This window comes from Gossypium arboreum, chromosome 5, assembly GCF_025698485.1.
Source record: "Gossypium arboreum isolate Shixiya-1 chromosome 5, ASM2569848v2, whole genome shotgun sequence".
Classification (NCBI taxonomy): domain Eukaryota; kingdom Viridiplantae; phylum Streptophyta; class Magnoliopsida; order Malvales; family Malvaceae; genus Gossypium; species Gossypium arboreum.
In genome coordinates, this window is record NC_069074.1 from 89,182,881 (window position 1) to 89,200,630 (window position 17,750).

Below are 17,750 nucleotides of genomic sequence, written 5' to 3' on the forward strand. Positions count from 1 at the left end.
ATGAAAGAGGAAATGGAGAATAGCATTGGAATTGAATTTCAGAAAGCTAAATGAGGAGAAGGCTTTGAAACTAGAGGCACCATTTTCGATGGATGAGACTAAAGAGGCAGTATGGAGCTGTGATGAATCGAAAGCACTTGGACCGGACGATTTTAAGCTGTGTTTTTTTAGAAAAAGCTGGGAGATTGTAAAGGAGGATCTTTTCAGATTGATGACAGACTTTTTCATATCCGAAAAGTTTGAGAGAAGTATTAATTCATCATTTATCACACTCATACCCAAGCAACTATCCACTTTATCTCAGACCGGTGCTGAAGTTCCGGTCCATTCCCTATCAAGCCTTCCAGGTCCAAATGGAGAAAACCTCTTTGGCTCTCGGAACCCGATGGGTTCGAGTGACGGGTCGGTTTCAGAGTAGGAGTGCCTGAAGTTAAATGGGAGGCTTGACTTTATAGGAGTCGGGTTCCGGTTTGGGGTTGGGTCGGGTGGCTTTGGTTTGGGTTTTGGAGGTTTGGAAGTAGGGGAAAATGGAGGGTCGTAAGTGGTTTTGGAAACAGAGTGGGAGAAGAAGCAAGAGAATGAGTGTTTTGGGGGATTCGAGAGTGGATGTGAAAGGAGCTTTTGCATTGCTCTGGAAGAAGAAAAATTGGTGGGTAATGCCAATCCTGGAAATGGAAAACAGAAGTTGAAAGAGGAAGAGGGTGATTTTTAGAAGTAACAAATCAAAGAGGGATATTTTGGAAATTAAAAATAGTTCAGTATTTGTCGTCTTTTTTACTTTATAGCCCCATTTGTTTTGACTGTTTACATTTTCATCCCTTGCTAATTGTTTTATGCTGGAGGATTCATCATCACAACACTTCTTGTGAAATGCAGTATTTCAATGTGAATTTGAACAATTGTTTTGGACTAATTTTAAAATAGTTTTTTAATGATATTGTAATAAAAACTAAATTCTTCAAAACAAAAATAAAAAAAATTAAATTCTAAACTTATAAGAATACAAAAATTTAGAGCATCTTTAACCTTTTAAAAACAAACCAAATAGCAAAAAATGGTGAAACTAATGGAATCAATCTTTGGTTCTTTTACTCAACCTTTCATCCTTTAAGCACCTTTGATCCCCAACCATGGATTCAAAAACATCCAACAAATTCTCCAACCCATCAACCTTCTCACCCAAACCTTTCAAACTATATACAATGCTCTCTATGGTTGACAAACATCCTACCTTTGGTTGACTCCTTATTTCACTATACAAGCTCATCTTGTCCAAATCCAACCTCAAATGCGGCAAAAGTTTCAACCATGGATTCTCATTTGTAAACTCTACCAGCTTTAGACCATGTCCCATCTAAAACAATCAAATTCTTCACCTCAAAATGCATTGATTTAAGCTCATCAACCCCAATTGCTTTTTTGACTTGGGAATAAAAGTACTGATGTGGAACCTTGATTTCAATTTCTTCATTTTCTTCTAGTTCCAGTTCCATGTTCCCTTCTAATTTCTTCCTTTCGAGTTTTTTCACAACAAATCCTCCTCTCAAAGCTTCTTTGGCCATGGTTGATGTCAATATGTGTTCAAATTTTGGCATCTTCCCATGTGTGTCTACTTTCCAAATATGAGAAAGCTGACTAAAAACTCCATACTTAATCAAAGTAGCATTAATCACAATCCCTTCTCCATTTATAGCATCTACATTAGAGCCTTAATCTAATTTCTCACAAGGATTCTCATTTTTATCAATCAAGTCCTTAAATTTTCTCATCTTGACACTTCCCATCTCCCTTAAGTTCGAAACCAGCTTTCTGGATCATTTCCTTTTCCCTCACTCGATCAAACCCAGAACTTTCCGGTCCAAGTAAACCTAGACCCGGTTCCAACAACCTGATTTCGAACTGGGCTTCAAAATCGACTTCAAAAACAATGACTACATTGAGATTCTTGTGCCCTAATTTAGCAATTCTAGTAGAATTGAAAGGGTGGTTTCTTTCTAAACTGTGTTGAAGGATCGTCACGCTTACAGAATTGTCGATGTTCCGGGTACGGATGCTACTGCAGAGGCAGAGTCAGGCATGTTTTGAGCAAGATGAACATAGAAAGTCCAGCTTCAACTTGCATATAAAACACTATTCAATAATCAGAACAAAGTCAAAACTAATCCCTCAATATATGGAAAATGCCTTAAGTTTTCGTAAGGAAGAATTTATAAACTCGGTTGACTTCCTTTTCTGGTTTCAAGTTTTGAACATTCACATGTATGCACATAGGGGCATCAGTGCTACATAATTGGCAACTAATTCCCACATTTTCAAGATATAGCTTCAGCAAACATAGATTCCAGTAAATGTCACTTAACTGACAAGCATTTGAGGAAGCCAATACAAAATAATTCTCCATCAATTGTGCAAATCAGACAACATATGAAGACGGAATTCAACAGCAGAACTCAATAAGTTCGCCTATGCCATATTATTATAGCTTAAGAAGCATTTTGACTTAAAATCAAATGTGGGAGCCGACGTTATTCAAAAAGGATTTAAGGGTGGAGTGATGAAATGAATACAGGGTAAAGTATAAGAATAGCCATCCAATTATTAAGCTTGTTTTATTTTAGTCACTCAATTATTAATTTTTTCGATTCAATCACTTAACTTTTTGAAATTAAATATTTTAGTTACTTTTAACTTAGTAAAGAAAGTCCAATGTGGGCTTTTTTTATTGGCCTAACAATAAATTTAGCCCTCCAATATTTACACATTCTATCTATTTGATCCTAAATCTAAAAAATTCAACAAATTTAGCTCTCAATGTTTACAAAACTTATCAATTTAGTTCAAATTCTAAAAGTATAAAATATATTTAAAAATGTTAAAATATTTTATATTTACCTTTTTAATTTTTATAATATATACTTTTTTTCATAAACCCATACTCATTTTCTCATAAAAAGGATGTGAAAAACTAAAATTAAAGTTTTTTTATTCAATCTCTTTTGACTTGGCCCTTTTCTTTTGATACATTGTTCATTTCATATGCCTAATTAAAATTCTCAAAAAAGCTCAAAATTTACAAATATATAAACCAAGAATAATGGTTTGGTTACCAACACCAACTCTAGTAGCCTTATTCTTTGCGACAAAGACAGTACCAGTTTCTGGCTTTTGCTGTCTTTGTTAATTGATATTTCCAACTTCGTTAATTGAATGAAAGAAAGAAAGAACAAAGTAGAAGGTACTGTTGAGAGTCATTTTGGATACAAAAATTTTTAAAATAATTTTATATGTACTTTTTAAAAATTATACTTTATTTTTAATTTTTAAATTTTTATACTTTTTATAATTAAGACTAAATTGTGAATTAACATTTAAGTTCAAATAACTTAAAAACTTAAAATATAATTAAAATATTTTATTATGAAAATTTTTATATTTGTAAATATGAAATTTATTTTATATTTTGCTAATAGCTTATGTAAATTTTATAATTACAATTATCAAATTGAGTACTACATTCTCGATAATTAATATTATCTTATATATATTTTTATAAATAATTTTATTTTAATAATTACTTTTTATTGAAATTTAAATAAGGATTTTTAAAGCATGCTATATGTAGATTTAACTGTGAATTAACCATATAAGTAATCATAACTTAACCTCATAGAAGTTCATAGTAAAGAGAGAGAGAAATGATATATGATAATATAACAGGAATTTCTCTCAAATTTAACTTGTTTTGTGGTTAGAGATGATATACGGAAAGGATCTACTCATTGTATTAACCTCCAAGAGTTTGAAAACTGTGAATATAATTGAATGTCATAAACTCACTTATCTCTTTTCAATTATCTCTGCTACAACATTAGTGTATTTTGAACCACTCTACCTTCGAGATTGTTACACTTTGATGGTGAGATACATGTTTCGAGCATGAAGAATTATTATCCTGAGTGCTGGCCAAAATTGAAAACTATTGAGATCATAGGTTGTAGAAACTTGAATTATTTATGGCCAAACACCTTGGCGCAAGGACTTTCGTGCTTGGAATCAGTCGAAATATATGCTTGCCCTCAACTTATACAAGTGTTCTAACATGGAAAAAATAAATATGGACTTAGGATTACAGCTATTTATTCAAATCTAATTTGTGCAATAATTAATATCACCTTATTTTAAAAGTTTTTGGTGGGTAGAAAAACTTGAAAAGAGCACGGTGATACCAACTAAGTTCTAGTTTGGTTGGTATCAATGTCGAAACCATTTTTAAATCGAGTTTTGAAAAATGGGAATCGATTTTAAAAAACGAAAACGGGAGTCGCCACCAATCTTTTTAGGTGTGATTGGATCACCTTTAAAATATTTTGTTCTAAAATCATTAGTTTTGGTCCACGAAATAGAAGAACGGGTTCAGGAGTCGGTTAAGTACGAGGAAGGATTAGCACCCTCGTAACGCCCAAAAATTGGTACCTAATTGATTATCAAATGTCTTTAATGACGGAAATTTAAAAAAAAAAAATTAAGATGTAGTCCTCTTTAAAATATTTTAACTTTGAAAATTTGGATTCACTCGCGTCAAAGTATTGACATTAAGTTAACCTTTTTTGAAATTCCTATCTCGAAATAGCAAAACGCTATATCCAATAAGTTAGGACATATTGCTTTAAAATTCCAAGATACTGGCTTGCATTTAGAAAACCTTTAAAAAAACTTAGAAGGGTACTTAATTATTCGAATTCAACGAGAAAAGTGGCAACCCAATAAGTTAGGGCACTACATTCTCGAAATTTCCAAACACCAAGAATTGCATTATTTGCAAAAAAATCTTATCTCGAGGTAATAAGATGTCATATCCAGTGAGTTAGGACACAACACCTCAAATATCAGAGAGTAAGTATTTTATTTAACACTCGTATTATGATTTAAAAGAATATGCCGTTATTTAGGTTAAACGTGAAAAAAAAATCGAAACCCAGTAAGTTAGGGCACGATTGTCTCGGATTACCAAATACGGAATATTTACTTTAGTGAAAGAATTACTATCGGGTTGGATAAAACCTAAATTCGTAATGAAACGAGATAATAAAGAATGCATAACAAATAAAAATTGATAACCATAATAGGATAAATATAAACACAAATATGAATAATAACGATAAATACAAAGGTAAGATAAATGAGTCTAACAAATAATAAGAAAGGAAAATAATGAATAAGCTAAATGTTTGAAATTATTTAAAAACTATAAATAGAATAGATGATGAAATAATAATAAAAGTAATGATATGTAAATAAAATAAATATGCTAAAAAATATACAGTTATCAAATTAGTTAATATAAAATAATAACGTATAAGTAAATACAAAATAAAGGAAAATATAATAATAATAATAATAATAATAGAAAAATACAATAATAATAATAATAGTAAAAGATATAATAACATAATAATATAATAGTAATAGTAACAATATGACGATAATAGTAAAAATAATATATTAAATAATAATAATAATAATAATAATAATAATAATCTATTAAGTTGTAATGAAAATAATGATAATGATGATAGTAAAATAATAAGTAACAATAATAAATTGTAATAATAGTGATGAGAATAACAAGTGATGATAATAATAGTAACAATAGTAGTAATAATATATTGGTAATACATAATAGAGGTAGTAAAAAAATATAGTAGTTATAGTAGTAATAATATAAACAGTAGCATATATACGTATGAAAAATAATGATAGTAAAATATAATAATAGTAATAATAATAATGGAATGAAGGTAATAATAATAATAGCAAATAATATGCAAGAAAATAAAATATAATTATAATACCATAATATTAAATAATAAAATAAAATATAAAAGAAAAGGGCGAAAAGGGGCTAATTTGAACTCTAGACCGAAGTTCGGGGCGAAAATAATAAAATAAAAAAAAAATGGGACCGAATTGCCAATATACATAGGTTTCAAAGCCAAATTAAAAAAGAAGTGAAATAAATGGGGCATGATTGAATGTTTGCACAAATCGGAAGGACCTAATGCACAATTCCCCCATTTTCAATTAAAAGGCACATATTAGGCCTATTAAACGGGTTAAAGTGCAGGCCCCTTTTTTTAAAAAAAAAAACAACTTAAAATCCTTTTTATTTGGTGTTTCCAACCCCTATTTCTTAAAAACAAAGAGCAGCCATTGCTCTCTCTCCCTCTTTTTAACTTTGGCTGCTAGGGTTAGAAAATAACCCATCATTGTCGCCGTATGACCACCGCGCCACCACCGCATTTGGTGGTCGGCGATACACCCAAATGGGCTCCTTTAGCCCTTCCTTTTTTATTTTTTGGAGGTTTGCTCTCCAAAAATCGAAAGATAAGGGTTCACCCACCCTTTCTTGGACTCGACCACGCTGAACGGAGAGGAGAACTCCGACGACACAACCATGGGGTGGATCTGGTAAGAATCCCTCCTCTTTCCTTTTATTTTTTTTTCTACTTTGTTTAACAGGTTTGTATTGAGAAAAAAGAAATATTGAAGAAATGAAAAACAAAATGAAGAATCAATAAAATAAAATCAGAGATCAACCTTTTGTATTTTTTTTTATTGCTAGTTTTCTTCCCTTTTTTTGTTACAATGAACATAGGGCTCTTATATAGCCCAAAATTGTAGCACCCCAAACCCGACTCAGACGTTCTGGCCGGATCCGACATGCCACATCGAAGCGTTCAAAATATTTTATATTGTTGATCCAGAAAAACCTACTTAGTGTTTTAAAAGATAATTTCATTATAGGTTAAAGTGAATGGAAGCTGTGCACCAGGTAGGAAACCGGAAAAGAGGAGGTGAGTCTATCGGACTACTTAAGTACTTCGGATCCAATCCTAGACATGCACACCGCCATTGCCACACCTTAACATCATGTATATTTCTAGGAAACCGATTTGATTAAGTCATTTTTAGGAAAAGTGATTAATTTTAGAAAATACTTTCATTGCGGAAGCTTTGCTTATTGTCGTGCTATTTTGAAATCAATTGTTGTTTTTGAAAACGCGCCCTAAAGCTATCCAATTTCAACAGTTAAAATAAGTAATACCTATCTTAGTAATACATATTAAAGCCATCAAAAATAATTAAGCGGCCTTATTACATTTAAAAACCCAAACCTCAAACGTAAATAATAGGATGTCCAGTTTACCAGAAGAAAATCAAACTTTCAGAACGGGTGGCCACTTCGAATTCCCTCACAGCTCCAAGCCCACTATGGTTGGGGATTACCTGCGTGGATGAAAATAAAAGGGGTGAGTTTGGGGAAACTCAGTGTGTAAGGAAAACCCATTCAAAGCCCAAGTCAGCTCAAGCCCATTGGGCCTAAGCCTATTCAGGTAACAGTGGTATTGGGCCAGAGCCCTTTTCAGATTACAATAAACTAGGCCTTAGCCCCTTATTCAGACAACAGTATGGCCCATAGGCCCATTTCAAAATACATGCAACATCAATAACATATGCAAGCCCATTTGGGGAGACTACTCAACCCACCAACCACTACACTCTACCCGTACCAGCCCTACACTCCATGTGGGGAATAGCTCAACCCACCCAGCCCAACACTCCACAGTTGCAACCTTGCTGCTCAGTTAACAGTAAATTGAGGCAAAGCTTCCAGTACGTGGACAAGCCACTTTCAGTACTTCCTCCGTCAATATCCCAATCCCATGCATCAGATAATAACAACATGGCATGCAATAAATAACAACAGTCAAACATGCATTTAGGTCAATTTAACCCTAGAGGTATTTCGGTAATTTATCTACTAGGGGTAAAACTGTAATTTTCCACTTTTAAAGGTATTTCAGTAATTTATCTATTTTAGGGTTTTTCATGCATATTCCTACCTTTCACGTACTAACAAAATCACGTACCGAGGGTTCTTACCAAATTGGGCCCGTTGGCCCATCATTCCAATTTTGGCCCATTAAGCCCAAAAATATCGAGGGTACAGAAATCATGCACTTTGCAGTCCAAATTTTGCAGCTTACCAAAAACATTAAACGATTTACCTCACGAGCATTCACACACTTGCAAATCTACAAAATATCGATTTTCGACATTTCGATTTTTTGACTTTTGCCGATCTAGACTAAGAAAGAGGATGTTAGTTACACACCTGTTTGCGACGATATGCTGACGAGATGCACACACGAACTGCCTACAATTGGATTACTAACATGTTAATCTAACTATTCAAATACGAACTACGTATTAACCTCTTACAATATTCGGCCAACCACACCTACAGGTCATAGTAAGCTTATAAGAAATCAATAAGCAACTCATTAACAAATTTTTGTCAATGTTTATCACATAATCATAATCTCACTGCAAGCTGTCTTCCTAAACAACAATCACTAAATCATTTATAACTGGAGCTACGAAACTTCAAATCAAGTGCCGTTAATTTTCCCTGAAAATAGACTCATATATCTTCTATCCATAAAATTTTTAGAATTTTTGGTTTAGCCAATCAATACCAGATTTTTCTTAAAGTTTCCCATGTTTCACTGTTTAACTAATCTGACCACTCTTCATTACGAATCAAATTTCTCATTGTACAGAATTCAAAATATGTTCTCATTTATTTAATTTGAAAATAGACTCATTAAGCTTTAATTATATAATTTATTCAGCTTCTAACTCATCTCCCACTATTTATGGTGATTTTCCAAAGTCACATTACTGCTGCTGTCTCAAGCAGATTTATTACCAAATCACTCTTTCACACATAACTTGCATGCATGTTTTTTTAAACATGTATATCACCAATCAATCATCACATATCTATGATTTTACTTAAGTATAATCTCTATTTCATTGTCGTAACCATTTTTTTGAAAAAAACGGGTATTGACTTGGAGAAAAACGAAAACGGGAGTCGCCACTAGTCTTTTTAGGTGTGATTGGATCACCTTGTAAAAGTGGTTGTTTTTAATAAATGGTTTGATTTATTTAAACAACAATTTTGGTCCACGTAAATCAAGAAAACAGGTTCGAGAGTCGGTTACACACGAGGAAGGATTAGCACCCTCATAACGCCCAAAAATTGGTACCTAGTTGATTAATTAATATCTTAGTGTCGAAAATTGAAAGCTTGAAAGACATTGAAATACGATCCCTCTTCGTAAAAATGCTAATTTGAAAATGACCGAATAAATTAAAACAAATGTTAAAGGCTCTCTCGTATCGAAGTAATAAAATGTCACGCCCAGTAAGTTAGAACACGACATCTCAAACTTTGAGAATGAGCTTGCCTTTATTTATAATTCATATATTCTAAATTTTTTAAGGGTTGTTCAGTTATTTAGGATAAACAAGAAAAGTCGAAACCCAGTAAGTTAGGGCACGTTTTCTCGAATTTCCTAATACCGAATATTGCCTTTATTTTAAAACAAATTCTTACTTCGAGGTGACAAAGTGTCATACCCAGTAAGTTAGGGCACAACACCTCGTACTTCTGAAAATAAGTATTTTTTTAAAAAAACTCATATAGCGATTTAAAAGAGTATTTTGTATTTAGATTAAATGAGAAAAGTCGAAACCCAGTAAGTTAGGGCACAATTGTCTCGAATTACCAAATACGGAATATTTACTTTTATGAAAGAATTATTATTGGGTTAGATAAAACCTAAATTCGTGATGGAACGAGATAATAAAGAATGCATAACAAATAAAAATCAATAACTATAACAAGATAAACATAAACACAAATATGAATAGTAACGATAAATACGAAGGTAAGATAAATGAGTCGAACAAATAATAAGAAAGAGAAATAATGAATAAGCTAAATGTTTGAAATTATTTAAAAAAACTATAAATAGAATAGATGATGAAATAATAATAATAAAAGTAATGATATGTAAATAAAATAAATGTGCTAAAAAAATATATATTTATTAAATTAGTTAATATAAAAAATAATAACGTATAAGTAAATACAAAAAAAGGAAAATATAATAATAATAGTAAAAACACAATAGTTATAATAATGAAAAGGTATTATAATATAATAGTAATAATGATGATAATAGTGGTATTAGTAATAATAATAATAATAGAAAATAATAACAATATTAAAAATAACACTCTCCCCCTCCCTTCTAAATCCGGCCATTAGTCCGGCTTTGCTCCGGTCACCGGACCTCCACGAACCCTTGTCGGCGCCAACGCATTACAATGGGACCTCAAAAAAAACTTTTTCGGTAATGAAAATATGGGTAAGCTTCTTACTTTTATTTTTACTTTCGTATAAAAAAACAAAATAAAATTGAAAGGGAAACAATAAACAAACAAAGAACTTAAAATGAGAATAGACAAAGAAACCTCTTTTGCTTTGATCTTTGATTAATCTCTAAAAACTAGCCTTTTCAAGAAAACAAAACCCCTTCTAACATAGTCTTGAATGGCTTTTATAGCCAAATTTTACAACTAATTTTTTTATAGGCAAGTGGAGTGGTTGGGATGGTTTAGTGGGGTGGTTTAGTGGGGTGGTTGGAGTGGTTTAGTGGAGTGGTTTAGTGGGGTGGTTGGAGTGAAGATGTTTGGATTTTTTTTATTTCATAAATGGGCCATTAGGGTTTAGGTGATTGGGCTTTGGAGGTTGTTGGGTTTTGGGCTGTTGGGTTTTTAGATGTTGGGCTTTTTTGGATCTTGCTTCAGTATAAACATCTGAAGGCCAGATCTGCTATGTATCTGCTCTCCGTCAAAATAGAGATGCCAGACTTCGACTTGTTCTCTGACAATACCGAGATGCCAAATCATCTTAGACTTGCTTTAGCGTAAGCATGCGAAAGCCAAATCAGCTATGTCTTCGATTTGCTCTTTGTAAGCACAAGGATGCCAAACCATCTTGGATCTGCTTTAGCCAGATCTGCTATGCTGCAGCCTATTACCCTACTGCTTAGGGGTTAAGGTGCGTCATCTTTGATAACCTGTAGAATGATTATGCTTGATAATTAGGATGCCATGATCGAAATGAGTCGGATGTTCCTAATTAAACATGTTATGATGCAGAATTTTGTGAATATGACCCCTATCCTAGACGTCACCACTCATTCCTTCATTTGTCTTTTCAAAGCATTATTCTTGCTCAACTTTGTAGGCTGTACCCTTCCTCTAATGCTACCGCCTAACGAGGATGTGTGAATTTCTCGAACAATTGTCCTATTTTAGTTTCTTGTATTATCTAGAAATTCCAGAGTAATGCGCAAAACTTCATTTGTAAATATATTTAGTTCATCTATCATTATTTCAATGCAACATGGAAGATGAATAACTCTTTAAGAATAATTGGATTTGAATGAATTAAAAGGAAAGGATACAAAAGAAATTAATCTAAAAGCCTATCTTTAGGAAGGAACAAAATCTAAAGATAGAAAATAGGATAAAAGTTAGATGCTCAAGATATTGCTGCTTGAGTGCCTATACGCCAGCTCCATGAAGTCTTTCTTGAGTTCAACATGTGTTTAAAAAGATCCAAAGTACTTTGTTAATGCCTCAATATACAACGTGCTTCGCCCTTCAAATATAGCAAGATCACTGTGTACTCTTCAAAATTTGAGCTGACCTTTCGGGTTTTTAACTCAAAACCCCTTTGGTCACAAGGTGCCATTTACGGGTTTTCACCTTGGATTCTCTTCTCCTTTAAACATCATTTTAAAGCACAACATATGAGCCGATTTTTCCCTTTAGCATCCAAGCACATGCATGCTCATTTGTTTGGCTCAACTTTACATATCTTCTATTTTTCATCAAAAGAACATGAAACAACAACCATTTCCTTCATTTTAATTCATGACCAAATGCTCACAACACAACCAAAAACCAAAATATGCTTCAAGAGTTAAGGTAGAATCAAGAAGAACTCATGAACATTAAGATAGAAGCAAACTACCATGAACTTACCTTTAATTTTCTTCCCCAAGTGAAAGAACATTCAAGAGCTTTCTCCTCTCCTTTTTCTTCTCTAACTTTCAGCTATGATGAACAAAGATGGACAAAACTTTGTTCTTTTCACCTCTTTTTCTTTTAATAAAATTTCATATTTCATCCATTTAATTCTTTAATACAAAAGACATGAAATGCCCATCATGGAACATTTACCTAACCCATTATCATGGAATATTTACCTAATCCATTATCGTGGAACATTTACCTAACTCATTATCAGTTTGTACCATAAATTATGGATATCAAGTGCACATATTGTCTACAACACCATGATGACCGGCCACTTCATGTAAAATGGGAGGTTTGTCATGCAAATCCTCTTATTTTGCACTCCTATTTATTTGGCCACTTCAATTTAGCCTATAGCATTTTCAAACATTTTCACATAGGTCCTATTTCATAATTTCACCCCCTTTTTCTTATGGAACAAAAATTAACTAAAATTGCCGGGTTTTATCTTAAGCTTGGGCCTTCTAGAGGCCCACTATAATTAAACCTATGCTAACATTCACAGAATTCCCGAAAATTAGGGCGTTACAAAAATCCAAAGAAAAAAAAATACAAAGAATTTTATTTTTTGGTGTTTTTCTTTGCTGTCCTTTTTTGTCTTCTTTTGAAGGTATGGAGTGGTGGAGAAGTGCTATTTGCACTATCAATGCAACTAAAGTAGTGGGATTAGGTGATTTAGGGTTTCTTTTTCCTTTTTTTTTTGTTTTGGGTAGTGGGCTAATTGGGCTAGGGTTAGGTATTAGGTTTGGGTTTAGTATTTATTTATTTGGTTTATTGGGCCCGGGTAGAATTTGGGCCATACAGCTGCCCCTCTTTGCTTGTTGTTGTGTAACGAGAACAGAGTAAAGACTATAAAAGGACCAATTTTGCCCGGGCTCGCCGAGTCTTGAGCTCTTGATCTGCTTCTTCGATCTGTTACCTATAAACACAAGGATGCCAAATCTGCTGTCTTCAACTTGTTCCCTATAAGCATAGGGATGCCAAACCTACTGTTTTCAACTTGTTCCCTATAAGCACAGGGATGCCATGCTGAAATCTTCGATCTGCTTTACTGTAAGCACAGGAATGTCAAATCTGCTATCTTCGATCTGTTCCCTATAAGCACAGGGATGCAAATCTGCTTGTTTTCAACTTGTTCCCTATAAGCACAGGGGATGTCATGCTGAAATCTTGATCCGCTTCATTGTAAGCACAGAATGTCGATCTGCTATCTTCGATCTGTTCCCTATAAGCACAGGGATACCAAATCTGCTGCTTTCAACTTGTTCCCTATAAGCACAGGGGATGCCATGTGAATCTTCGATCCGCTTCACTTTGTAAGCAGGAATGTCAGATCTGCTATCTTCGATCTGTTCCCTATAAGCACAGGAATGCCAAATCTGCTATTTTCAACTTGTTCCCTATAAGCACAGAGATGCCATGTTGAAATCTTCGATCTGCTTCACTGTAAGCATAGGAATGTCAGATCTGCTATCTTTGATCTGTTCCCTAAAAGCACAGGGATGCCAAATCTACTGTTTTCAACTTGTTCCCTATAAGCACAGGGATGCCATGCTGAAATCTTCGATCTGCTTCACTGTAGGCACAGGAATGTCAAATCTGCTATCTTCGATCTGTTCCCTATAAGCACAGGGATGCCAAATCTGCTGTTTTCAACTTGTTCCCTATAAGTACAGGGATGCCATGCTGAAATCTTCGATCTGCTTCACTATAAGCACAGGAATGTCAGATCTGCTATCTTCGATCTGTTCCTTATAAGCACAGGGATGCCAAATCTGCTATTTTCAACTTGTTCCCTATAAACACAGGGATGCCATGCTAAAATCTTCGATCTGCTTCACTGTAAGCACAGGAATGCCAGATCTGCTATCTTCGATCTGTTCCCTATAAGCATAGGGATGCCAAATCTATTGTTTTCAACTTGTTCCCTATAAGCATAGGGATGCCACTTGTTGAAATCTTCGATCTGCTTCACTGTAAGCACAGGAATGTCAAATCTGCTATCTTCGATATGTTCCCTATAAGCACAGGGATGCCGAATCTGCTATTTTCAACTTGTTCCCTATAAGCACAGAGATGCCATGCTGAAATCTTCGATCTACTTCACTGTAAGGACAGGAATGTCAGATCTGCTATCTTCGATCTGTTCCCTATAAGCACAGGGATGCCAAATCTGCTATTTTCAACTTGTTCCCTATAAGGACAGGGATGCCAAATCTGTAATCTTCGATCTGTTCTCCGCCGCTACAGAGACGCCAAATCATCTTGGATTTGCTCCAACGTAAACACGTGAAAGCCAAATCAGCTATGTCTTCGATCTGCTCCCTGCCTGATACAGAGATGCCAAATCATCTTGGATCTACTTCAATGCAAACACGTGAAAGCCAAATCAGCTATGTCTTCGATCTGCTCCCCGCCTGATACAGAGATGCCAAATCATCTTGGATCTGCTTCAGCGAAGGTCAGATCTGTTATGCTTTAGCCTGTTACCCAACTGCTTAGGGGATTAAGGCACATCAATCTTCATTGTCCCTTGAAGGACTTAACTTGTATAATGTGTATGAGTTCATGCCTAATGATTAAGATGCCATGACTCGATTAAGCCAAATGCTCCTAGGTAGATGTGTGTGGATGACGTTTGTGTGAATGCAAAATGTCATTTTTAATGCTTGGTTTGATATTACTTGTCGTTCACTGAGGTTTTATTATTGACGCATTATTCTGTCGTCTTGTTTAGCTGGCATAGAAAACTCGAAGAAATAATCTCATCTGCTCGACAAGCTTGTCCCACTCAAACTTTATGAATTTTTTTTACTTATCCAACCCACTGCAACTCAAGGTATAGGATTTGTTTCATCTTCAATCAATTTGATCTGTTACACCATTCCTTGGGTGTAATGACCCATTGTATATGCTCGATATTTGCATGAATGTAGAGTATCATTTTTTCTCGAGAATGACCCTCTCTTACACTTAGGTTGACATTGCTTGTCATTTGTCGAGGTTGTATCATTGACGAAATATCTTGCCTATTCATTCAACCGATATCTTCGATAGAAAATTCAAAGAGATAGTCGCAATTTAGAAACATTTTCAAACCTTAGGCTTGGTGAGTTCTAAATGATGGTCCTATTTCAGGTTCCTATACTGTTTAGAAGCTTCCAGAGTAATATGCAGAACTTCTTTTGTGAAAGTATTTGTAGCACCCCAAACCCGGCCCAGAAGTTATGGCCGGATCTGGCATGCCACATCAAAAACGTTAAAAAAAAATCCATTCTAAGTCCAGAAAATCGTACTTAATGCTCAAAAGATTAATTCATTAAAGGTTAAAGTGAATGGAAGTCGTGCACCGGTAGGAAACCGGAAAAGAGGTGGTGAGTCCATCGGGTCGCTAAGTACCAAGCTCCTTCGGATCCAATCCTAGACATGCATACGCCATTGCCACACCTTAACGTCATGGATATTTCTAGGAAACCGATTTGATTAAGTCATTTTAGGAAAAGTGATTAATTTTGGAAAATACTTTCATTGCGGAAGCTTTGCTTGTTGTCGTGTTATTTTGAAATCAACTGTTGTTTTTGAAAACGCCTAAAGCTATCCATTTCAACAGTTAAAATAAGTAATACCTATCTTAGTAATACATATTAAAACCATCAAAAATAAATAAGCGGCCTTATTACATTTAAAAGCCCAAAACCTCAAACGTAATTAAAAGGATGTCCAGTTCACGGAAGAAAATCAATCTTTCGAGCGGTGGCCACTCCAATTCCCTCACGACTCCAAGCCCACTATGGTTGGGGATTTCTGCGTGGATGAAAATAAAAGGGTGAGTTTGGGAAACTCGATGTGTAAGGAAAACCCATTCAAAGCCCAAGTCGGCTCAAGCCTATTGGGCCTAAGCCCATTCAGTAATATGGTCTTGGGCGAGCCCTTTCAGATTACAATAAACGGGCCTTAGCCCTTATTCAGATAATGTATGGCCCATAGGCCCATTTCAAAATACATGCAATCAATAACATATGCAAGCCCATTTGGGTAATGGTGATCTTGGGCCAAAGCCCTTTTCAGATTATAATAAACGGGCCTTAGCCCTTATTCAGATAACAAGATGGCCCATAGGCCCATTTCAAAATACATGCAACATCAAGAAACATATGCAAGCCCATTTGGGAGACTACTCAACCCACCAACCACTACACTCCACCCGTACCAGCCATACACTCCATGTGGGGAATAGCTCAACCCACCCAAATTTCAACACTCCACATTTTGCGCCTTGCTGCTCGATTAACGATAAATTGAGGCAAAGCCTCCAAGACGTGGACAAGCCACTTTCAGACTTCCTCCGTCAATATCCCAGTCCATGCATCGATAATAACAACATGGCATGCAAGAAATAACAATAGTCAAACATGCATTTAGGTCAATTTAACCTAGGGTATTTGGTAATTTATCTACTAGGGTAAAGCGTAAATTTTCCACTTTTAAAGGTATTTCAGTAATTTATCTATTTTAGGGTTTTTCATGCATATTCCTACTTTTCACGTACTAACAGAATCACGTATCGAGGGTTCTTACCGAATTGGGCCCGTTGGCCCATCATTCTAATTTTGGCCCATTAAGCCCAAAAATATCGAGGGCATAGAAATCATGCACTTTGCAGTCCAAACATTGCAGCTTACCAAAAACATTAATCGATTTACCTCACAAGCATTCGCACACTCGCAAATCTACAAAATACCAGTTTTTGGCATTTCGACTTTTCGGCTTTTGCCGATCTAGACTAAGAAAGAGGGTGTTAGTTACACACCTGTTTGCGACGATATGCTGACGAGATCCACACACGAACCGCCTACAATTGGATTACTAACACGTTAATCTAACTATTCAAATACGAACTACGTATTAATCCCTTACAATATTCGGCCAACCACACCTACAGATCATAGTAACTTATAAGAAATCAATAGGCAACTCATTAACAAATTTTTGTCAATGTTTACCACATAATCATAATTTCACTGCAAGCTGTCTTCCTAAGCAACAGTCACTAAATCATTTATAACTGGAGCTACGAAACTGCAAATCAAGTGCCGTTAATTTTCCCTGAAAATAGACTCATATATCTTCTATCCATAAAATTTTTAGAATTTTTGGTTTAGCCAATCAATACCAGATTTTTCTCAAAGTTTCCCATGTTTCACTGTTTGACTAATCTGACCACTCTTCATTACAAATCAAATTTCTCATTGTACAGAATTCAAAATATGTTCCTGTTTATTTCATTAGAAACTAGACTCAACAAGCTTTAATTATATAATTTATTTAGCTTCTAATTCATCTCCCACAATTTATGGTGATTTTCCAAAGTCACATTACTGCTGCTGTCCCAAGCAGATTTTTTACCAAATCACTCTTTCAAACACCTATCTTGCATGCATGTTATTTAAACATGTATATCACCAACCAATCATCACATATCTATGATTTTTACTTAAGCATAATCTCCATTTCATCATTTTAAAGCACAACATGTTAGCCGATTTTTCCCTTTAGCATCTAAGGCACATGCATGCTCATTTGTTTGGCTCAACTTCACATATCTTCCATTTTTCATCAAAAGAACATGAAACAACAACCATTTCCTTCATTTTAATTCATGACCAAATGCTCACAACACAACCAAAAATCAAAATATACTTCAAGAGTTAAGGTAGAATCAAGAA

The 17,750-nt window shown here is 34.6% G+C and overlaps 1 long non-coding RNA gene and 1 pseudogene across 1 annotated transcript; both read right to left on the reverse strand.

The window, feature by feature from the left end:
• Positions 1 to 300: 300 nt before the first annotated feature.
• LOC108451134 (uncharacterized) lies at positions 301 to 2,078 on the reverse strand (annotated as a pseudogene).
• A 4,887-nt stretch (positions 2,079 to 6,965) lies between these two features.
• Positions 6,966 to 8,047, reverse strand: LOC128292799 (uncharacterized). The gene is made up of 2 exons (XR_008282724.1): positions 7,945 to 8,047; positions 6,966 to 7,287 (listed from the first exon to the last, which is right to left on the reverse strand). It is a non-coding gene; the product is annotated as an uncharacterized LOC128292799 (long non-coding RNA).
• Positions 8,048 to 17,750: the final 9,703 nt, after the last annotated feature.